Source organism: Corvus brachyrhynchos, unplaced genomic scaffold (genome assembly GCF_000691975.1).
Source record: "Corvus brachyrhynchos isolate BGI_N302 unplaced genomic scaffold, ASM69197v1 scaffold220, whole genome shotgun sequence".
NCBI classification, from domain to species: domain Eukaryota; kingdom Metazoa; phylum Chordata; class Aves; order Passeriformes; family Corvidae; genus Corvus; species Corvus brachyrhynchos.
This window is the reverse complement of record NW_008236209.1, coordinates 767,699-791,274: the sequence shown is the minus strand read 5'-3', so window position 1 is coordinate 791,274 and position 23,576 is coordinate 767,699. Positions and strand designations below refer to the sequence as shown.

The 23,576-nt window shown below is 44.4% G+C and overlaps 1 protein-coding gene across 2 annotated transcripts in view; it reads left to right on the top strand.

Moving 5' to 3' along the window:
• Positions 1 to 23,576, top strand: part of FGF13 (fibroblast growth factor 13) — a 241,782-nt gene that overhangs the window by 687 nt on the left and 217,519 nt on the right. The window lies entirely within an intron of this gene.

The window sequence follows — 23,576 nt, the reverse complement described above, 5'->3', positions numbered from 1 at the left end:
CGCTGCCCCCGGGCCCGGCCCCGCTCGGGCTGTGGGGCCGGTGCGGGGCTCGCCGTCCCTCGGAGCGGTGCCCCTGTGCTCCTCCGTGCCCCCGTGTGCTCTCTGGCGCCCGGCTGGGCTGGGGGGGACCCGGGGAGGGCTGTGGGCCGGGCCTCCCCGCAGGACCAAAAACTACTCCTTATTCACTAGTTTTATAAAACGGAGTGGGACACTTCCCTGTCATTTACTTTTTTAGCAGCCGAATCAAAGCTAGTCAACCTTTCTATTCTTGATAAAAAGCCTTTTGGTTTCATGATTTTTGAAAGTTTGTATTTAACACTTTAGAGAGCTGTTTTGGTGGGGTTTTTTTTTTTTAATGTTAGTTTTTTTTCCCAGATCTGTCTTTCCCCTTCTCACTATGTTCTATGTCCAAAACCTTAGCGTTTGCATCACATTTTTTTTCTCAACAACACAATCAAGTTCACCACTCAGATGCATTTCAAAACCTTACATATTTCTAGATAAATTTTTTTTGCCTTTACAGTATGTTCTTTGAAGTTGCGTTGGTTTTGATTTTCTTCTATGGTGGCCTTATTCACTAAATTGCACTTTAAATAATTTATTAAGCAATGCAGAACAAAAGATTCCCGCCTTTCTGAGGAATTATTTTGCATGATTTAGAACTGTGTTATAATAGTAAACAAAACGAAATTGCCGTACTTGTGCTATGCTTGCCTGAAAGCTTGTTTTTTAAAATCAAGCTTAGATATGCCATTTCATTCTATGATTATAAGTTTTAGTGACATATTTCATGTGGGAAATTGCATGTGTACAGGCTTTGGCACATGGCAAACCAGTGGGACAAAGGCATTTGTACCTGCTGTTAATGAGTCAGTAGTGCCTTAGACGTGCAAGGCTTTGATGTCAGTGGTGACAGGGTACCAGAAGGTGAATATTCTGAGGCTCCCAAGAAAAGCAGTTGGTGCTGATGCTCTGCTTCCAGGAGACGCTGCTACGCTCTTTGAGCTCATATAAAAACTTTCTCTGTTATCACCAAGTGAAGAGGCAGTTTTAGATACAGCAGGAGGAGCCGGTACTTGTGTGAGGTGGTTTGGTACCGCTGTAGGCAAATGAGTCATGGTTAACACCTGTGAAATACGCTTTTAGAAAGGCTCCGGGGATGGTGATAAGGAGTTAATATTTACTAGTTTATGGATAGGCTGCATGGTCTTCTTCAGCCTCTCGAGTTGTAGACAAAAATAGGAAATGTTTTTTCCTCTGAACCGCCTGAATTCTTGTTTGGTGATTGCAAGTGTTAATACTCTTAAGTGGGGCTGTTTAATTTGGCTCTAGCCGTAGTAAATCCAGGCAGTGATGGGTGGGTTTTTTGTTAGATTTTTTGGTTTGGTTGCATTTTTTTAATACAGTAAAACAGTAATTTGCCTGGAAAGGATGGGATACCATTTCCTGCGTTTTTCTGCAGCTGTACTGTGGCACTGGAGTCCTGAGAGAAAGCTCTGTGTTTTTAAGTTAGTTAACTCCTCTTTCAAAGAACAACATAATCATGTTTCATATACGAGTAGTTTATTGTGGTGATATGTTCATGTACCCCCCCATTCTGTAAGATAACATGGTGTAGTTTTAATACCTGCTGTAAATGCAGGTGTCCCAGGGTTATATTTGCCTAATAAATGTGGAATACTTCTCAGTGAGAGCAGTGTCAGCTTTTCTTACTCCCGAAGCTTCCTTAGGCATTGCAGGGCCATGCATGAGATGAGTCTTGGCTGTAGTTCCCTACTGAACTTGGGGAGGGCCATGTTCAGCCCAAGTGTAAGAGCTGCTCTGTGTAAGCTGTTCAAAGACACTTTCTTCAGTCAGCTTTTGGGGTGGGTCTTTTTAGACAAAACTGATTTATACAGAACCTTGAAAGGCTGTGGATTTTGGTGGGAATAAGCACAATCCAGACCAAATACTTATTGCCTTGCAGTGGTTATTTGCAGTTAAATTACCCGTTTGTAAAGTCTGTGGTGTCAGTGGAGTTCTGCAGGTGTTACAGAAGTATCAAAATCTGTCATTACTCAAAATAGTTGGGGTTTCTTCACTTTTCTGAAGCCAAAGAGGAAAGTAACTGCTTGCTTTAGAGTTTGTTGGTCCCACTTACAAGTCCTGCCTAGAAAACCAAGTGATGGACTGTGTTCTGCTCGATATCTGGTTGCTTTTAAAAGTGGTTGTGGATGTTTGAGAATTATCTAGCCTAATCTAAATAAAGCTCATGGATTAACAGAACGAAGTCAGGGATGTGCACCTTTACTTTCTGCAAGATGCTGCATTAACTGTGAGTGTGTAGCTATAAGATTATGGCACATTATGGCGCTGATTTCCTCTCCCCCTATTTTTTTTTAGACTGTGTGAGAATTAGATGCAGGGTGCTGTAAGCCCAGGTATCCTCCCAGCTGCTTCCCAAAGGCAGATGGGCAGCACTGCTGCTGCTCCAGGGTGGAGGCTGTTTGTAGTAGCAAGCAGCTGGTTCCAGAGAGCAGCCTTGTCCCTCTGGGTTGGTTTCATCATGGGGCAGGTGTCCGTGTCTCTCCTCGCTGTGCGCTGTTTCCAGGGTTCGCAGGAACGTGAGGTTCTGGAGAAGAACAGCTCAGCATCCTGCCGTGGTCTCTAAGGGTTGGTAGCAGCTTGGTGGCAGCTCTGTGCTCAGGAAAGCCCCCGGGGCATTCCCAGGACAGTGCAGTTCCCACCACACAGGTTCTTGTCCTGCCCCGGAGCTGCTGTGCAGAGCCACGGGTGTGCCAGGGCAGGGGACTTACCACAGTTTTCCCCCAAAAAGTTTTTGCCTCGCACTTTGAGAACAGTGCATGGAGTGTCCCCAGCCATCCTTGGGGCTGTATCAACATAACCTATTTTGAATTACAGATTTTTTTATCTTTTATTGGGGGGGGGGGGGGGGGTGGTTTAGTAGGAGAGTATTGGGCATTAGAAAGGGAGCTGAGATGTGCTGAAAGCCCTGTCCTTTGGACCTGGGCCTTAGAGAGCTCGTGCTGTCTGGTATTACAGCCAGACTCTTTCCAGAGGCTGCTGTGCAGTTTGTGTGGCTCCTCTGAGCAAAGTCAAGAGCTGGAGCAGAGAGTCTGAAACTAAATCTGAGGAATGGATTCATCTGCATTTGTTTTTCTTTTTACTAAGGGGATTATCTACTATTGGCTTCCCCGTCAAAGCAGATGAAGGGGGATCTTTCCTGTCACCATGCTGTCACCACAAGAAACTTGGATAACTTTGTTCAAAAGTCTGATAACCTCAGCCATAAGCAGTGAGAAAATAGAGAGTGTATTTTCTTCTGCAGAAAGCAAAATAGGAGCATTTTTGAAGCTGAAAGCTTCTAATCTGAGAAGAGTGTATTGAAATAGTGACAGTAACAGTGAAGACTTTGGAAGCACAGGTACTATTCTAATTCAGTGACAGCAGAAAACAAAGCACTTAGAGAAATCACTTGGCAGGAGAAACAGAAGTCAGAATTTTGAGGTATCTATTACTGCTTTTCGTGGCTTTATGGGAATACAGTATAATGCAGCTTGTGATTGAAAGGTCTGGAGAAAAGCTGACAAAAATAAAGAAGCTGATCTCAACAGTTACATTTCTATAGTACTGAATCATGAGAAAGTAACTTACTTCAGGGACTGAAGAGGAGCCTCATGTAAGCTGACCACGTCTTGGTCTGAGTCCACGGAATCAAAATTAGCAAGTGCAGACCCGGGTGAGAAGGGGGAAGGGAGCACGGTGCTAACAGCCGCAAGTGCTGCTTGGCCAGCTCCGGTCACAGGCAGCGCATTTCTTAGTCTTTTTGTCAGAAATTTGGGTGCCAGTTCTTTTGCATTTCGGAGAAAAAGCCCCACCAAACATCAGCAGCAGCTGCAGTTTAGGATATGAACTTGAGTGTTTGTTCAGGCAGATGTTTGCCAGCAGCACATTGGGTCTTTTTGTGGTCAGTTGGTGCTATTGACTTGCGCATCAGAACTTGTGTTTGTTTTATAAACATTTAATGACACCAAAGAATTAGTATTAAACTCAATGCTTTTGTTTTGTTTGCTTCACACTAGAAATCTCTGAGCCTCCTGTCTGAGATTGCAGATCCACTTTGAATAGGTGCCTGCATTGCCCACTGGAAAGCGACAGCCAAAATCTGGGGCACGACCCACACCATCCTGGATATTAATGCTGCAGGTTACAATAGAAGCTAAGTGCTTGGCTGAGGTCCTGATCCATTCAAAATTCCCAGTGACACCAGTGGGAGTTCTCTGTGTCTGCCTGTGGCATTGCCTCTGATTAGTGGGTGGTTGTTAATGTGCCCATGCTTGGAATATTTACAGTAACTACCTCCTGTTATGACTCATTATCTGTGACTGCCTTTGGTACCACAAACGACAGTAACTCTTTATAAAAGAAACATCCTTCCCTCTTAAATCCCAAGACAGTGGCCCCTCACATACGTTGGTTAAACATCAGCAACTCAAAAGTCAGAAGCAGTCTTGAGATCAAAATGCCAGCACATTAGTGCTGATGCTCTTCAATGATTTTCAGTGTTGAATAAATGCACAGTAAGGCAGGATTTTCAGGGACAAGCTCCACACTCTGGGGTTTGTTACAGTGTTGGTTCTTGTGTGGCTGCTGTCCATGCCAAAGAACTCGTGCTGTACAGAAGGTAGTAAAAGAGAGTCATCTTTTTTTTGTTTCTAGAGGGAAACTTAATAATAGTTGCTTCTTGGCAGATGTCAAATCTCATCTTCAAAGGAAAAACTCCCAGGCAAATGAAGCCTGGAGGATGAGTAGCCCCACAGAGCATTGCAGGGCGCTGCAAAAGGAGGAGCACCAGCAGCCACAGCAGATGCATAAGAATGCATGGCTTAGGCTTCTGGCATCTCTGGTCTGTGGCCACCCACAGTATACTGGAGACTTGTCATTAACTGTATTTGTGCCATTTACTGTGATTTCCTGCAAGGCATTGGTCTTACCCCTGTGCTTCGGGACTTTAGTGCTGCAGCGTAGCCATGGGTCAGATGAATGTTCCTTTTCTGCTTCTGTTCCTCACTGTGTGTTATTGCTGTGGTGTGTTGAAGAAGACATGGCTCCAGAGTTGCATGAACCACTTCTGCAGGACCGAAGACAGGGCAAATCCCGTTCCTCAATCTCCCTGCAAGCAGTGAATCCATGCTTTTATAAAAACCTCTGTAAATCCAGAGGTGTCCTGTGTACAAACAAAACATTTGTAGCTCTAAGAGGACAAGCTTCACTTGCTAGCCTACAGCTGAGCATTTTCAGACCAGGACTTTGGTGTTGATGTATGTTGGAGAGGAACTGCCCTGTTAGTGGCTGGATGCTTTCACAGATTCTGTGGTCTTAGATCTCTTCTGTGGGACTGAAGGTTTCTCAGCCACTCCTATTCCTCTTAGCTGAGCCTGGCTCTAGAGCTTGTGTACCCCAAACTGTTCTTTCCTCAACTACGTCATTTGGCCTAACAAAATTCCCTGCTTTTCCCAGAACATGTCTTGGTCAAGCTTACATGAAAATGCAGGTTAAAAACCAAAATGAGACAACTATGTTATATATGTTATTTACAATAATCCTTTTATTTTTGTGTGTGGTATATTGGATAAAGGGTTTCCTTGAATTGCCTGGTCTGGTTTCTTGCTCAATATTTGTATTGTGTTGCTGAGTGAAATGAAGGCGAAAATAATTTGAATTGCACCCTCAGGCAGGTAACAATTCAGTTTTTTTCATGAAGAGAGTGTAAAGTGAGACTGTTCTCTACTTAATTAGTTTTGTGAGAGTGATGTATAAGGCAAGGTCAGTGCTAAAGGAAGAAAGGGCTGGCATGGATTGAACGCTGCTTACGTTGTTTGAATAATTAGAGCATCACTGTGAGGTGGGGGGGAGCAGAGGACAGAAATGAAGTGGGAAGAAGAGATATTCCTGAAATAGCAATCGAATTGCCATTGATCTGGGCTGCATTACATGTACACAGTTCAAGAGTGACTAAATCTGAACTAGTGGTGGTTTGTTACCCTTGGCACTGGTTGTGCTTGTAGCTGAAATGAAGGTGTGTTTACAGAGATCCCTCTGTTCTGTGAGTGAGGCTTGACACACCTGAGGTAAGGCTCTCTTGGCTGCTTTAAGAATAAATTGTTTAACTGGTGCTTGGTATTTTTGATACATGTGCTTTTAGTTACCGCCCAATTTAGGATGAATGCCATTTGTGTTAGTGGGATCAGATCAGAGGTAGGCATCGTGTAATCCTCATCTGACCCAAGAGTTGCACAGCATTTGCTTTGGGTGTCACGTTTGTAAAGTGACAGCTTCTCCTCTGTTGGTCACTCTTAGATGCCAGCGCAGGGGATCCAGTGGCGGTGCTGAACTGCTCCGGTGGGTTTCTGTATCCCTGTTCCTGTGAGCTTTAGCAGCTGACACGTCCCAGAGGTGGGGTTGCAGGAGCAGCAGTGGCAGTACCCACCTGACTGTCCTTCTGGTCTTCTCCCTCCTCCATTCCCTGAAAACATACCAAGGTGGCACCAGTGTTCCTGCCAGGTTTGGTGAGGCTTTTGTGGAACCTTCTGGAACCATCTGGAACATTCTGGAGCCCTCTCGGGGCAGCTCTGTTGTCACCTCACAGAGGCCCCTGAGGAAGACCCCTGGGCAGTGACACACAGCTCGGCGTGGTGACAGCGAGGGCCGGTGGCTCGGCCCCAGCCTCTGGTGGCGAAGGTATCGGGCGACTTGTCCTTGTCCTTGGGCAGGAGTTGGGCAGTTCCCTCTCTCTCCTGGCTGCAGGTGACCATTCCCACGTGCCAGTGGCTTCCCCAGGGACTGCACAGGAGAGGTGACGACCATCAACTCTGCGCTTCCAGCAGTTTCACTCAGGTTTTAGCCACTGAGTTTAATTATGGAAGTTTAGGAGTTCTGAGCCACTTTCCCCTGCCCCCCCATAGCCTGTTTATTCAAATCCTGTGGTAATTAGCACTCATCTAATGGTTTGATTTTTCTGTTCATTTTGGGTATTGAATCACAGAATGGTCCACAGTGGAAGCGAGCACTGGAGCTCCTCCAGTCCAGCCCCCTGCTGAAGTGGGATCTCCTGAGCACATCACTCAGGAAGGACTGTGTCCAGACAGCTTTTGCATATCTCCAGCAAAGGGGAATTGGGAGTTCTCAGTGGTTTTCCTCTTCTGTTGTAGGTGACTTTTTTGCTCAAATTTTTGGTTTTCATTAAATGAAGGGAAAAAGTGCAGGACATTTTTTCTTGCATATAGAATAGAAATAGAAAGCAAGTATGAAAGAACTAGAGAGGAAAGCTAGGAGAGAGGGGCAGGGGAGAGAGCCAGCAGGAGAAGGGAGCGGTGCAGACTGAGCTCCAGGTGAAGCACAGCACGGCTCTGCTTGCGCCCGGCCACGCTCACTCTCACCTCCCAGCAGACACAAGCAGAGAGGACTACTGCTGATTCTGTTCTTTCAGCCACTTCCCAGCACTTACCAAGAAGATGGTAGGTACCGTTTTTTTTCCATTGTGTCTCTTAAGTTGTTCACTGGTACTGGCCACAATGTTCAAGTAGCTGAGGCTGGATTTACTTCCACACATTGTCAATGTGCTGTCAAATTGCTTACATAGAACCATTTCTCCTTTGGATTTTACATCTGCTCTGGAGTTCTGTGCAGCTGCCTTTTATGTTCAGTACGCATACGAAATTCTTGTGTTGCTCTTGTATCTCAGTTTGCCCAAGTTGTGCTACAGTACTGCCTCAAAAACGATAAATGTTTTAATTGGAATTACACACAGTGCTCTGAACTGCTGTCACTTACACTTTGTTCCTCTGAGTGCTGCAAGAGAATAAGAAACTACGATGGACCCAATTGTCACTGCAAGCCATTGTCACTTCTTGTGGGGTGCAGAGCTGGAATACCTGATCCATGAAAACCTTTCCTTGTAAAACAAAGATGCAGAGGTATTTTTGGGAGTTGTAGTATTGGTGGGAATTACAGGCATATGCATTTCCTAAGGGAATAATGATGTGTAATTGTTTGAGGCCATCATGCAGTGCCCGTGCTCCTTCCTAGCCTACGCTGCCGATGTTGAAATGTTATTTCTTGTGCCTGTAAAGAGGAGAGAGGTCTCCGCAGCCACGCTGGTGTGCAGTCAGTGCAGGTTTGTCATGTGCTCTGCTTTACGTTTGCTTCTCATCTTGCATACCAGTGACTGAACATTCAGAGACTGCCAAAAATAGCTGACTGCTTTCAAGTGATTGGGCAAGGAGAACTGGAGTGACTTTCATCTGCTGCTCTTCTCTTCCTCCTGCTCTGCTCCATGTTTGCTTTCTGAGGAAAGGATATTGGGTTTTCAGTTTTTTTGGCGGAACTCAATAAAAGGTGGTAAAAGTGAAGTAAGTCAGACAGGATCAAATAGCAAGTCTCTTCTTGATCACCTAATGGGAAGGCTACAGCAGCAGAAGGTCAGAAGTCTGACTCCAGCTGCAGAAAGATTCCTGGGGTGAAGTGTGACCTGTTTCAGATCCACTCCAAGGTCAGGATACTTCCTGGCTGTGGAGGCTGATAAAAGAATGTCTGCTTTAGTGCTGGAGGTTCGTTTGTACCTGGCTTGTTGACCATATAGAGCTGTGTTACTTGGCCACTGGCAAGCAGCATGTTTGGTTTCTTTGGCTGGAAGAGGGGTTGGGCTGTTTGTTTTGAGGTTGGGTTTCACGGTGTTTGTTTGGTTGTTTGTTTTTTTTTTTTTTCTTTTCAAATTATCAGTGCAAACCCCAGTTTTCAGGTTTTGTCTGTATAACTGTGTCTTTGGGAGGGATTTCTATCACATGATTTCTGGGGTGTTGGGAGTAATGAGCTAGTCTAAGTAATAGTCTTTTCGTGTGGGGTATCCAGTTAGTAGGTGATGGAAAGGAGTGAAGGCTCTGTAGATAGTGATCCAGTAACTCCTGTGCAAGGAGAGAACAGCATGGAAGACAGAACAAAGGTAAACTTGTACTTTTTACTAGTCATTCATTTAAGAACAGTAGATGTTCTTGTTTAGGGATGCTTAATTTGAGTGGCAGCAATTAGTGAATGTAGAGGAGGGGAGGATTATGCAGAGCTGTAAAAGTTGTCAATTCTTTTCATAGCGACTTTCAGGGTTTAAAATTTTGAATTTGTTCCCCCTCTGGGACATAAGCAAAACTTCTTTGAGGTTACTCAGGAGAAATAGGCACACTGGAACTATTTTAAGGAAAAAGACCTGTCAGGTTTTCCATCTCTGTCCTTGTTCCACCCTTGGTCTGAAAAGGCCTCCCGTCAAAACTGAGATATTTGTGCAAGGCTTTTGAGTATGATCAGAAAAATTAGTTAGGCACTTCTGAAGAGTGTTACAAAGAGATTTTGAAATGTATAACAGCTGAAAAAAAGCACAGTTCCGAGTGGTGTGGAGGATGGCAGGAAGCTCAGTACCGAGGCAGGGGGGCTGTGCCTTTTGGTGTGGAATTGTCTGGTTTTTATTTCACTCAACATTTGATTGTGAAGGATGAACTTTTAATTGCTTTGGGATGATTAAGAGGTGCCAGGCTGAGAATGGAAGGGGGAGAAAGTGTGGTGTGGTGGCAGGAGAAAGCAAATTCTGTGAAACTTAGCACAATGGAAAATTAGCTTTGAAAAGTCTCTGGAGAGCACAAGGAAGCTGAAGAATGTAACGGAAGAGAGATATTATGGGCATAATTTATCAGTGTTCCTGGAAGTGTAACAACAGCCTGGCTATGTATTTCCTCAGTGCAGAGGGTGGATTTCTGAGGAGCAGAGAAGAAGTGATGGGGGTAAGTTGAGGCAGGGAGTGATCAGTGGAGCCAGAGTCCAGGGGAGATGTGGAGTTGGCAATGGCAGAGATGGAGATCGTGAGGCACGAGGAGGAAAAGGAACTTACGGATTTGCTGCAACTCCAGGGCTTTTCGTAAGAAGACCAAAGATACGTGTTTATCATCACTGTTGGCAGGAGCTGGCAAAATCATTAGCATTTGGGCTGCTGAAGCTGTTGCAAATACTGAGTGTATTAAGAGAAATACCTCTGCAGCAATAAAATGCCTTTTCAGAAATACCTTTGCAGACCAGGTTATCTGGCTGAGTTCATTGCCTGAGGATGTTTTCTACCAGTTGGGTGTTTTGCAGATTGTCTGAAAAGTACCCAAATTGTAATGTGGCAGGAGAGGGCTGAACTTCTAATCAAGAGTGGCAGAACTGGGTTTACAAGTGAAAAACAAATAAATCAATAAATAGTTAAATATCTAGAAAGGAGACCCAGCTCAGTGGGGTCTATAATGTTCTGGTTAGTCAGAGCTCAAGGATCTAAAAAAACTTCAGTCATCTTGTCTGATTTTTCACCTTTTCAATTTATAAAACGGTGAGTATTTTTGTTGCTTGTTAAATCTGTGTATTGGTTCGAAAACTCAAGAATGTATTGGTTCAAACACTCAAGAATGAATTTGGTTTTTTAAATGAAGTCTTCAAGTTGTCCCCTGCCTATGCCTAGGTTTCCAAAGTCTTGATTTCCATTTACCATAGGACAGAAAGATCTGTCCTGGGCTTGCACTGGATTGGGACAAGTGCTGTCCTTTAATTACCAGTCCTGTCAGAGCCCATGTGTGGCACCAGTGTCAGTGAGCCTTGTGATCCCCAAAATTGCTGGAATTACTGCTTGAGTTCTTCTGAAGCTCAGGAGCTCTGTCACAGAAAAGATAAATACATTTACTGGTGTGTTGAAGGCAATGTGGGGGTACATGGGCATTTTCACTTAATTCAGAGTGTGTGCTTCTGCCAGACTTAACAGAATAATTACCAGATAAAATTATTTGGGATTTGGAAGCCAGATCTTTCTTTCACTGATAAAACAGCTTGAAAGAAAAATTAGGTCTCTGCATTTTCTAATGGCATGGATGGGGTTAACTTGGTAGTACTGAAAGTAAAGAATCCCCAACAGCCCTGCCTTTGAAACTCATAGTAATACTAGACTGCAGTGAAAGCACACAGGTTTGATAGCCTAAAATGCTGCAGAAGAGACTTGACAATCTGTCCTGCAAGGTGCCAAGCATCTCGAGTTTTCATTTACCCAAAACCTGTTAGCACTCTGGTTTGGGCCCCCTATCAGTGAATGTTGTATATTCTTGTCATGCCATGTTCCCGCTATCGCAAGTTCTTACATTAAATGTATTTCAGAAGGAGCAACTGAGTGTGCATGAGGAAGCCTGAGTGACAAAAGGCTTATAAAAGAAATCAAGAAAACGTAGCACACTGTGATCCGTCTCGTTCAGACGTGTCTGAGTGAGCTGTTTGTCACGGCCCTGCCTCTGTCACTAAGGGAAGATAACGCATCGCTCTTCTTTCATGAAGTTGTGAAGATCATTGCCATTAATTCATCAGCAATTCTTACACTCAGTGTGAAACCCTGTTCTTTTATAGGTCTTTTCTTAAAGTGCTTTTGCCTCCTCAGTCAGATCTCTAATTGCTGTTCTTATTGCTGCTTCAAGCATTTTAAACTATCCCTGTGCCTGGGACGTGTTTGAATAACTACTGGTAAGAGACTTTGATAGCTCATCAGTGTTTATTTGGGTGGCACCTTATAAAGAACAGAGCCTGAGCCAGTACTGTCTTGTCAGGTTAGATTGAAACATGATTTGTGCTGCTCAGTATCAGCCTTGCTGAATAAAATCCTCAGTGGAAGTGTGATATGCTTTGCATTTCATAGTGCTGACCGCTGTTGTGATGAATATTTTAAATGTTTGCTCTCTTTTTTTCAGTTTTTTTCTTTATAAAAAGTGTGGGGGGGGTTGTGTTGAATCAATGTTCTGTTTTAAGATAAGCCTGAAGATTGCTAGAATAAACTGTAACTTTGAGGCTTGATTCTGCACTGTGGGATTTGTGTGTGTACAAGGAATTGCCATGATAGTTCCAGCAAGTTTAATAGAGACTGAAGAATGTAAGAGAAGCAGACTTGGTTCCTGAAATCCGATCTTGCAGCAGCGAAAAACCCTGTTGGTGAATAAAAGGGAGCAGAATCCTGTGTTTGGTTTGCATCCTCAAAGATTGCCAGGAATATGCTGTTAACTGAAACTGTGTAGTTTGAAGTTTTACCCTGTCCTGTGCTGGATGTCCTTGAAGGCAGCTGCTGCCTCTCCACTTCTGCTGTATTATGGTCTTTTGTGCTTTAAAATTTGGCTTTGGGAATTATGCTGTATAATTCAGTCTCTTGCATTATCTTCATCTTTATCTGTTTCTTATTTATGTTTTACCTTTATTCACATAAGTATTATTGACTCAAAGGTCTTGAAGGATCATTAACACCTTGGTAAATACAGTGTGAATGAAGAGTCTTTAAAAGGTGGTGGCATCAATTTTGACCCAGTCAAAATACCAGTACAAAGCATGGAAATGTTAGTTTTATGTGCATTTTCTATTCAGTATTCAGATCTGCAGTGTGCTCTGTGATGTCTCTGTGTTTTACTGTATAGAGAGAGTGGCTGATGCTTTATAAATTCTAGCTAATACCGCTGTGATCAGTGTAAGTTTATTGCCAGATAAACAAGCTCTTTCTATGGAGCATGACTGTACTTGTAGGCTTAATACCCTGGCTGCACTGATGTTAACAATCATTGGGCTGGCTGGTGATTAGGCCGGGCTAACACAGCTCTCAGAGCACCCAGCAGTTTGAGGCTTATGATCAAGCTGTGGGAACAAACCAGATCTGCCTTTGTTTCTGAACTTTTAAATCTCTAGCAGTGAAGCGGGCTGCCCTAGTCTGCCCAGCTTTATTTTCCAAGATGTAGTTTATTCCTTGCCCACTGACTTGAGTAAATCAATTAGAACTTGTGTGTGTGTGTGTGTGTGTAACAAGGCTTTGACGTGAGCTAATTGATCAGGACGTGCAGACGTGAGAAAGGCGTGGGACAGGTTTCAAAGCAGAGGACTGAAACTTGATGAGTTTTCTTTTGATGTGATGTGGTGGTAGCTAAGTTCCCATCTTCTGTAGTCACAGGCTTTTCTCTGGGTGCTGTGGTATTAAACACTCCTCTTTGTAGGTACCCAGGTTCCTCTTTTTTCAGCTTGTCCTTTTAGAAACATGTCATGTCCCTATCCTTTTCACCTCATCTGGGAGGGAGGTTAAGGATGGAAGACCCAAAATGCAAAGACTGTCAGTTGTCCACCTCTTTCAGTAGGCTAATACAGTTCACTAATTAATTATTTCCTGCACCTTGGCTACCTCTGGAAACTGGTCCCTTTTCAGTGTCTCTGCCTCTGTGGGATGCTGTCCACAAGTTGGGATGACAAACATGTAAGTCCTTCCTGTGCTCCTCTAAGTGCCTCGTAAACCACAAGGACCTCCTTTACATCAGTCTGAGGCACTGGAGGGTGCAGCTAAAAGGGAATGAGTGCCTTGCCAGGCTTTCCTGCAAAGAAAAGGTCCTCCCTTACCCTCAGAAGAGGTGATGGGTGTCTGGACGTGGCTCCCACAGCGCGTCTGCTGCCCGAACGAGCGCATGTGCGTGATAAGTGGCAGGAGAATCAGCGTCCACCAAGGACCCAACCTTCCAGTTCATCACTCCCCAGTATTTTTAGAGTTGTAACAGTTTCTCGCTCTTGTTTTTCCTCCCCAGAAAAATGACACCTTGTTCAAGCTGCATGTGAACTATTGGGAATTGATGAGTTGTTTGTGATCCGGAATCCGAAGTGAGGGCAGGTATTGCTCACTGCAAGCTCTTCCTTTTCAGGCACGGAAGAAGACCTGATGAAAAGCAATGCTGCTGAATCTTATTTTTAGCTTCTGTCCTGTGGTGTTGTTTTTGTTGTTGTTGCTTGATCATTTGGGTTTTTTTTAGATTTGAGCTGCTTCTGTCAGGGGTCACGTTCTGTCAGAACAGCTTGGAGTTGTGTGTTTATTCTGTTGGTATTACTTGGTGGCCCAGCCTTGCCTCGGTGCCCTGTCGCTGATGTATCCTGATGTGCTGTTGGTGTGACTGGCACTCTGCTGTTGTTCCAAGGTACGTTGTACAATAAGCACATTGCCTTGGGCAAATTAACGTCTTGGTATTGATGTGTATTGTACATGACACACCCTCAGAGTGCTGTTTTCTCCCCGTGCAGCCATGTCCTGCCCCGGTGCAGCATTTACCCTGCGTTGCCAATTGCTGCAGCCACCCCAGAGGGCCCTGGCCACCATCCAGCAGCTGGTGCAGGGACACAGGCCAGGTCACTCTCCTCCTTCAGCACTCTCCAGGGCTGGTTGGATGCCTTTGGCCTCTGCAGATTGGCCTGACTTGCCTGCCCCTTCAGCAGCCTCAGTGGCTGGTGTGGGACTGCACACAGCAGCTTCCCACCTGCCATGGTTTTCTGTCCCAGGAATCCAGCAGTAAACAGAGCACAGCCTCGTTCCTTTGCTGGTGACTTGTTACATGGTGGTGCTTCTTGGCCATGGGTCACCATCAGTACCAAAGTATTTTGTAGGATAACCTTACGCTGTCCCCTCCGGCCTCTTGCAGATATTGCTGCTGTCACTACATCCTGTTGTCCAGGATGAAGCCAGCTGAGGTGATTCTCTAATGTAGATGGCACGTAGATACATAGGGTGTCCTCATCCTGTGGTTTGGTGTGCCAGTTACCAGTCCAGTGGGATATTTCTGCTGGGTTTGGTGCTGATGATCCCAGCCTTCTCTCTGTGCTTGGTCAGGTGACAGGACGTGCTGTCCATGAAACATCCATTATGGTCTGTGCAAGGTGCTTTTGTCACCTGCTCATTGAAAACGTTTTTTCTGGGAACGTTTGGTTTAAACTGCTTTGTAAAAATACTCTTTATTGACTATGTGTCTGTGCACTGTTTTTTGGGGATTTTTTTTGCGTCCCTTCAAGTTTTCCTCTTTCCTTCCTGGCTTTATTCTTGCCCTGGGCTGGGATTGCTGTCAGATAGGCATGGGAAGTTGATGCAAATCCTGTGCCCATGGTGTGGACCAAGCTCTCATCTTTGCTTCTGTTATTATTAATGCCTTCCTTCATCTCCTCAAGCCCCTTCCCTTGTAGCACTGACAGCTAAATTGGAAACCAACTTCAACTCTGCTCTAGCGGCGTTTTGCCCAAGGTGCTAACAATCGACTAAAACTGACTCAGATCATGATTTTAATTGGTTTGATTTTTGCCAGTGGCTTTAGAAAGAAAGCAAGCTATTTTAGTCCTTCTTCATCCTTGGTCAATTTTATTAATCTGCCTGTGGTTTTACAAACCTCAAAGACTTTCAGGAGGGGTGGATGTTTGGGAGTGAAGCTCACCCTGCAGTGCTGGTTTGGTTTCTAGTGGGCACCAACATTCTGGTTTGGACATGCAGAAAACTGCCAGTTTGAGGGGAGATGACGCCTATTGATTACTGTGAGAAGGTGTTTTTCATATAAGAGCGGAGGCATTCAAATGCCAGTTTGTTACTTTGGTTTCAGCTGTTCTAGCTGTGATATTTTTCTCCTTGGACTGCTGGCCCTTGCTTTTAGAACCAAGGGAGGATAATTCAGCACCCGTAAGTGTGGAGAGGAGTGATGACACGTGTTTGTGCCATCTTACTGTGGGACAGGAGCAGTCAGTTTGCTTCAATTTTTAGTGCTTTGATTCTTTGGCAAACACCAGAGGTGTTGAAACTACTCACTGATGCAAAAAAAAAATGATGCAGGCGCACAGGTTTGGTGTGTGAAGGCATTTTCATGGGGGGGCCTCCAGGCACACTGGTTAAAGAGCCTGCACTCCTTCTGCGCACACATCCCTGCAGTGAAAGGACAGATAACCTTCTCTGAGGGTCCATACAGCTTTCTTCAGTCTGTCACCACCTTCTGCCTCCCCAGCTGCACTTCGCTGCTCTCTTGGCTGGGCTGATAGAACAAATTATGGGTAACTAGAATGCCAGTGAGAACTGTTTGAATATCAAAACAACAACAACATCTTGAATAGAACATGTTGCATGAAAAATATGCAAGCAGCTTTGTCTTTCTGTTCATAAGATCCTATTAGGTGTGAACTCTGGCTCCCCATGATCGATGGTTTGAATGACTCTTCACTTTGAGGCTGGGTTTGTTGAACTGTGGTGGTTTAAGCTTCTATGAAATGTGCTCAATAACAAGGTCAGTTCAGGCACTGGTTAACTGGAAGTTTATGTCCTTTCCATGAGACATATTTGTTCAATTACATTACCTGCTAATTGTATTTCTGAGCAATTTCTTGCAGAGACCTATAGCTGTGTGTTCTTGATATGAAAGCTGTATTATTCTCTCGAGGAGGTAATCAGTGACGTACTGAGCTCAGCTCACGCTGTCTGCTCTTTGCCTCTATGCTAAAACCTGAATTTTAGTGGTAGAGGAGAACTTTTCTGTCTGTTCACCCATTTATGATGGAGGTGTTTATTGGATGGCTTTTCCTTGCAAATAGATGAATTGGTTGTGATTATTTTTTCCCTACCTTAAGTTATTTAAAAAACATAATTTATCATGAATTTTTTTGTGCTATTTAAAAACTACCAACCTGAAATAGCTATGGGCCATGCAGTTCATTATTAGAAGGCTCTTCTGAATCAGAAAACGATGTCTCTTTTGAAAATACATCACTTCGAAACAGAAATCCTGCTGACTGGTGCTGGACGTTGGAGTTTAGAGGTGGAGGAGTTTCTGCTTTCCTGGCATGTGAAGAGCATCTTCTCTCACAGCCTCATCAGGAGAGGCAGCTTTTGGAGGGAGTACAAGTCCTTTCCAGAAGTGGTGATGAGGCCAAAGAAGGCTCTTGACTTCTCGTGATATTAATGGGCTGAAATGGAAAATGGCCTTGACAGGGCTGGTGAGTTGGCATAAAATTCAGCCTTTAAATTATGGTTTGGCACCACAGACTGCTGATGGCACTGAGGCTCCTGGGGGTGTGGTAGGCAGAACCCACTCCTCCAATAAAAGTTTATGTCTTTTGCCTGCATCAATATTTATGAATTTTCCCCTGCCACCCTCCAGGCAGCAGTGACCCAGTTTTAGGGTACTGGGTATTTATGGGAGATGGGGGTGAGGATAAAATTAGGGTATGAATGTGGTGTTCAGGGCACTTCACAGATCCATGGCTGTGGATCCTCTGTGGGTGTCATGTGTGCTGGGTAATTTTATTCACCATCTTAATCACCATGGGTTTGGGAACTGTCAGAAGGAGGACAGTGGGTGATAGTGAAGGGTTCTCTGTGGCCACAGCCTGGTCCAGTTTGAGCTGGTCCTGCCATCCTCCACCTAAGGTGGTGTGCCCAGTATGTCTGGCCAAGGGCTCCAGCACTGATCTGTGGTCCATCCTTCATCCAGGTTAGTGGGCTTCTTCAGGAGGAACTGGCTAAGTAGGCAGTAGTGCACAGTGGTTATGTGAGGTGATTTATGAGTCCTCGCTGATCTGAAATAATATCCTCCCATTAAACTGTACATAACCCATCGGAAATGACATTTTAGAGAATACTTATCCAAAGCCCAAGAGATCATGGCACACTGAGTCTTCTGCCTGAGAAAAAACAGGTATGTTGTAAAGAAAACCATTTTGATCAGATTTCTCTTTCAACCTTTTTATAAAGGTGGAGAGCTGGGTATTGAAGTTGACTGTCATCCTAAGTTCCTAGCTTTTAAATTGCTACCAAAATGCAATACCTGTACTTCTGAAGGTTTCTGAGGTTTCGTTATATGTTTTTTTTTAAACTGAGGATGCAGTGGTCAGGGTATTCTCTAAGTCATTACATCCCTATGTTAAATGAACAGCCTGTGTTTTGGTTTGGATCAGAAGGGATGCTGGAGGGTATTCCTGCACTCGCTGAGCCAGTGGATGCTGAGAGTTGTCTTCAAAATGGTCAAGTCCTTTCTCAGTGTAATTCATGGATTGTGTGAAAGCCTTCCTTAATTGAATAGTACCTAATTAATATTTGATATTTCAGGGTTGTCTTCTCTGCTTTGTGTGTACAGGCTCTGCTGCAGTGCTTTCACACTGAAAGCAGATCCCCAGAAGATGAGATTTTCCAGGCTGCTTAGCTAAGTAAATTCGTCTCATTAATAATAAGGTCTGCACAACCTGGTGCTTCTCATTTCAGTGGAAAAACTTTTCAATGACCGTATACATCCTGAGATTGTGTTTATTCCTTTATGCATGGAAATCTGGCTGTGTAACACTCCAGCTGTTCATTTTTTGTTATGTTTTTAGTAGCAGTATTGCTATTAAATAGTCACTGATAAAACTTCTCCACAGATCAGGTTTAGCTGAACAAAATGTGTGGCTTGAGCACCGAGCAGGCAGGCAGTCGTGAAAGCAAAACGTCAGAGGAGAGTTGTACATTAAACAGCTGACATTCAGATGGGCAGTACAGACTCAGGATTATACAGTTACTGCTCATCATTGACATTTTTTTTTGTCTTTGTCTCCTGAAAACCCTTCTAGGCATCTTTCAAAATAGCATCTCTCTGTCCCCGAATATGTTTAGAAAAGCTTAGCCACCGAAGAATCTTAGCACGAAATCTTAGTGCTTTTCATTGAAGGGATTAGTTCAGTATACCTTACAAGGGCACTCAATTTCTTTTCCAGTACTCTCAGATATTCATTGTATCCTTTTCTGGGAAACCGTTCTCCCTCTGCAGTTTCTACAATGGTTCTGGCTTTCTTTTGTCTTCAGGCTCTTGTGATCAAGTGCATTTTACTTGTCCAAGTTTCTCTTTTTCTGTTCACGGTAAATATGCTTGGGCTAAACCCACAAGTCCTCAGTAGTGCTGTGATGGAGTTGCTCTGTAAATACCTGGTTGTGGTTTGTTCACCTGGTTGTGCAATGTTTCTTGTATGCTTTTAGTCCTTTTAACTATTAGGTAGTTGCAAGCAAGACAGAGGGGAAGGAGAGTGCCTGGAGCTGAACTAATCCTCAGCAAATGCCTGTGAGTTCCTAAATGACAGTGGTAAGACAGAAAATTGAAGCAGACCAAGAATCTGGAGATGTAAAAGCTCCTGTCTTTGATGGGAGACCCATGTAAGTGCACAGCTTCCATTTTCCTTTCCTAAGTAATTTTGTTCTGACTACAAAATCATTATTTCTGTGGGTTTTGTTGCTTTATACCATGGAATTTGGGTTTTGAGGAATGACCATGCTGGGAAAGGCCTGCAAAGGTACAGGGGTCTACCCAGACCATGGGATGCTGAAGTGCCCTCTGAACAAGGGAGAGGAGGAAGCATCTGCAGGACACCCCAGGATGCTCTGCGTTTGTGACTCCATCTGTGGATGGGCTGGCACATCTGCATGGCAAAGCACAGCTCTGTGCAGTCACTGCCTCGGGGTCTGGAGGCTGAGTCTGTCAGCTCACTGCTGTGTCCCGTGGCTGAGCCCTTCTCTGACTAAAACACACAGTTCTCGTTTGAGAGGAGAGGAGCTGGCACTTGCCTGCAGCATTCTGCAGTGTGATGTGTGGTGCAGTGCAGATGTACCCCTAAAGGTGCCAGGAAAACAAAGTCACACAGGTACTCTTGATGTTACTACAGGAGACAGGTGCAGTTTAAAATTTCTACTCTACCCTCCTACATCTAAAGACCAAGTTTTCCAGCAGTGCATCAAACCTGCTGCTCCACAGGATCCCTGTGTGTCCGGACACCACTTGAGCAGGGCACCTGTGGGTTTCTTGCCCTGTATAGCCTGTGTTGTGTCTGGTCCTTCAAACACTCCAGAAAATGTAGTAGATAGAGACCTTGGGGCAAGCAGCTCTTAGAGACTGGGACAGGCCCCTAGAACAAGAAAGGAGAGGGCAGTGGTGCCCTGGGGAGAAATGCCTCCAGCCCTTCTCTGCTTCGTGGGTCCCATGGCAGATAATTTGGAGCTGGTTTTGCAGGTGGGCTGCTGCGCTGGGCGTCAGCACCAGGCGGATTTGCACACCCTAGCTGATCCCAGGATGTCCCTCTGGAATTTCCCAGGGATTTTCACACCATCTGCCTTTGGACCTCCCATTGAGAGGCTGTTATGGGTGAGACCACGGTAGTCAGGAGGCTGATCAAATCCAGTCTCTTTGCCTGGAGTGATCAGAGAGTCTTGGCTCCTGGAGCTGCAGCGTGCCTGGAAACGCCCGGACCTTTGGTGTCTTTGTGCTTTGATCTATTATTTTCTCAGCTGACTCCCTGTGGACCCTTTCCCTTGTGTCCTACCTCCTTTCTCCACAGCTGCCAACCTTTCATGTCCCTCACACAGCGCCCTTCTTTCCTCCACAGGTGCTAGCCATCCTTTCCCTAAAGTTGCCTAATTGAATAACATAATTAGGTTAATTCAGAGCAGTCATCTCTAACCTGTATTTAGCCTGGAGTTTGCTTCTGCTTTTATCAGATCTGGTGAAGGGATTATGTGCCAAAGACTTGTTCAATCTTTCCTAATAAAATAGCCAAATAAGTGACATAGTTCTTTCTTTCTGTCCTCAAACCACCATGGCTGTACCAGTGCTACACTTGGAGACATGGATTTATTTGTCTGACTCTGCAGAACAGGCCCATGACTGATGCAATTCAGTGCTTTTTACTTAATTTCTTATGATTACGCTGGTTAATTGGAACTTTAGAGAGAGCTTTTAGTTGTTACAGATATGCAGGTGCCTTCCTATTTGTCTGCAGTCCTGCATTATAACAATTCAAATCATCAGCCTGTAATGTCTTCATGTTAATTAGCCCTTTTGTGAGATGAGATTGGCAAATGAATCTTCATCAAGCAACTGATGAGTACATCTGTGACTTTGTAATTTAAGACTAAGGTTAATAAGGCCAGGTCCTGGTGGGAATCAACTGGTGGTCTTGGTTGTAGAGGTAATGAGTCTGGCTTTCCAGTTTGCATGCCTCCATTTTCAGAGGCTGGCTAAATTAGTAACCAGAAGCAGATGTGAAGTACATTATCCACTCTGTAGATGTTAACTACAGCTGTGCAGAATAAACAAATCTCACTTCTTTAGAAATACAGGTGTGTGCTTTCTGAAAACGCTGAGAAGGCTCATTCTCCTTGTAGTGACGGTGCCAAGTAGTTACTAAATACGTGTTCCAAATGGGGCTGGTGTTTGGGAGTACCACGCTGGCTTTGGGCTTTCATCAGACAAATCTTCTGTTCTCTGCTGTTCCCTTATCACTTGTGGTTTGCTTGAGCAGGCTTATTTGGCATCCGAGCCTTGTGTTAATCTGTGCACAGATGTGACCGTGGCCAGCGGCTGTGAGGCATCTGTCCAGGCCTGGGAGAACAGGAGTCAGATTTGCTCTTGTTCTGCTTTCCTTCACAGAGGTACGAAAATCCTCTTTCATAGTGGATCCTTCAAAATGTTAGTGATTTACATTCTGTAGTGAAAACAAAGCCCCAGATGAAATCCTGGGTGGGTTTGTGTGATCTGTGCAGGTCACCTGCCTTCAGGAGGACAGAGTTGTTTCATGGAGCAGGAGCCCTCAATGTCTGCCTCATTCTGTCCTGTTCTGCTCGGAAGCTGAGCTAAACCTTGTGCCTGAGACCTGCACCCAGAGTGTTTCTTGCAGGAGGAGGTGGTTGCCTGTATGAAAAAGGCAGTATGTTTCATGGTGGGGTTTGCATTTCATGTCTTGATTTAAAAAAGCCCATGTATTTCTTATGCCCTGCTTATGGATGTTGAGGATCTCAAAGACAGCATGGAAGTGGTGTTCAGATGGTACTTCTTGGCATCAGAGGGATTAAAAGATCAGCTAGAGCCATCTCTGTGCCCGAGCTGACTGTTGCTGACTGTTGCTGACTGTTGTCTCCCATGTGTGGCACTAATGTGTAAATCCTAGAATTGGAACTACCTGTTCTATGCAATAGCATTTCTGCTAGGTTTTAGTGCAGCAAATCATATTTTACTGTAATTTATTGCTTCCCAGTTGATGTAAGTTATAGATACTCATTAACTTTGGAATAAATACTAAATTTTACTCTGGCAATTACAAGGCAGTATTAGGATATAATTTAAATCGGCTTTAATACAGAATGTTAAGAAAAATGAACAGGATTTTAAGTGTAAATGACACATATTTACATGGGAGCTCTTTACCATGTAATTATTAATCTGCATGCCCTACATGTCTAGATTACGTGTGAATGTTCTTTGTGCATTAAGTGCAAAGTAGTCAGAGGTAGAAGATGTCTTAAAGATAATAAAACAAAATCAATTCATTGTGTTAATGTATTCATGTTCAAAAGCAGGTGAAGACTCTCAAACACATTTGCCAGAGAGAACATGATTTGCAAAGAGATGGAGCAGGGGGGAGAAAGGAAAACCCGTGGGCTGGTAGTGTCATAGCTAGTAACATATAATCACAACAATGCATATCAGGAAAGTAAAACACTTATTTGTATAAAAATATGAGGATACTTGTAAACCTGTTACATAGAACGGGTGCTGTGTTCCTTAAGTTCCCTGGCTGCTGCTCCTCAATCCAGCTGTGTGCTGGAGCTCCCACTCAGGTTTGAAGGGCATGGGTTTGGGGATGGTTCCCTTGGGCAGCGTCCCCTGAGCTGGCTCTGGTGCCCAGGCTGCTGTGCCTCCCTGTGCTGTGGCACTGCACTGCAGGGGCTGTGTGCAGGGGCACAGGTGAAAGCTCCTGGTGGTGAGATGGACTGAAAGTGGTGCCCAGCACGGGGGTGAAGAACCACCTGGGCATGAGAAACAGCGGGGTGGGTGTGTGAAGAGCTCCCTGCCCCTCTGCACTGCCCTTCTGCACACAAGTTCAATTTGACACCATCTCTACAGGATAATTAAAATACCTGAACAGTGTTTAGCCACAGAAGGGGTCTTAAACTTCTTTGGTTTTTGCATGGTTTAAAACTGAAAGGGAGAAAGTTTTTGTGGCTGGGTCCATATTATTAAAAAACCTGGCTATAAGCTTCAGTGAATGACCAAGTGACTGTGTTGTTCTCACATCATTATGTCAAAGTAATGCAACTTCTATATACAGACATCTGTTCTGCTTTGCACTGAGACCTGAGTAAGGTTAGTAATTCAGATAGCTCTCATATACGCCCATGGATTATTCGAGTCTGGTACTTAGCATAATTATGAAGCTTAGCAGGCAGTTCTTCTGAAGCTGTTTTGACAAAGCTGTAGATAGAGGAGTTTTAAGATGAGGTGCTGGAACACATCCACTGAAAGGGGAAAACAGTTTTGGTATGGTCAGTACTTTGTTGGAAAGCATTAAAGCACAGGATGCTGTGCACGCCTGGCTTTGCAATGGTAGTGTGTTTGAAGTTGGTGATTAGGATATTAAAAACTATTTCCAGGAAGTTTGCCACAATGAAAGAACAAGCAGGGACAAACCTATTGGCAAATGTTCCCCAGTGGCAGCACTTGAGCACTAGGTCTTGTTAGGAAAATGCTGCCTTTCACAGTACTTAGCCCAAAACTCAGGAGTTTGTGGTTGGTGATGGGTATCTCCAGTCATATTCCAAGGTGCAGAAATATCTGTGAAGTCATTTGGATTTATCTAAACAATATGAAGTACAAGAAAAACGATGCAAATATATCTAAGTAGCACTCTGCCTTCATAGC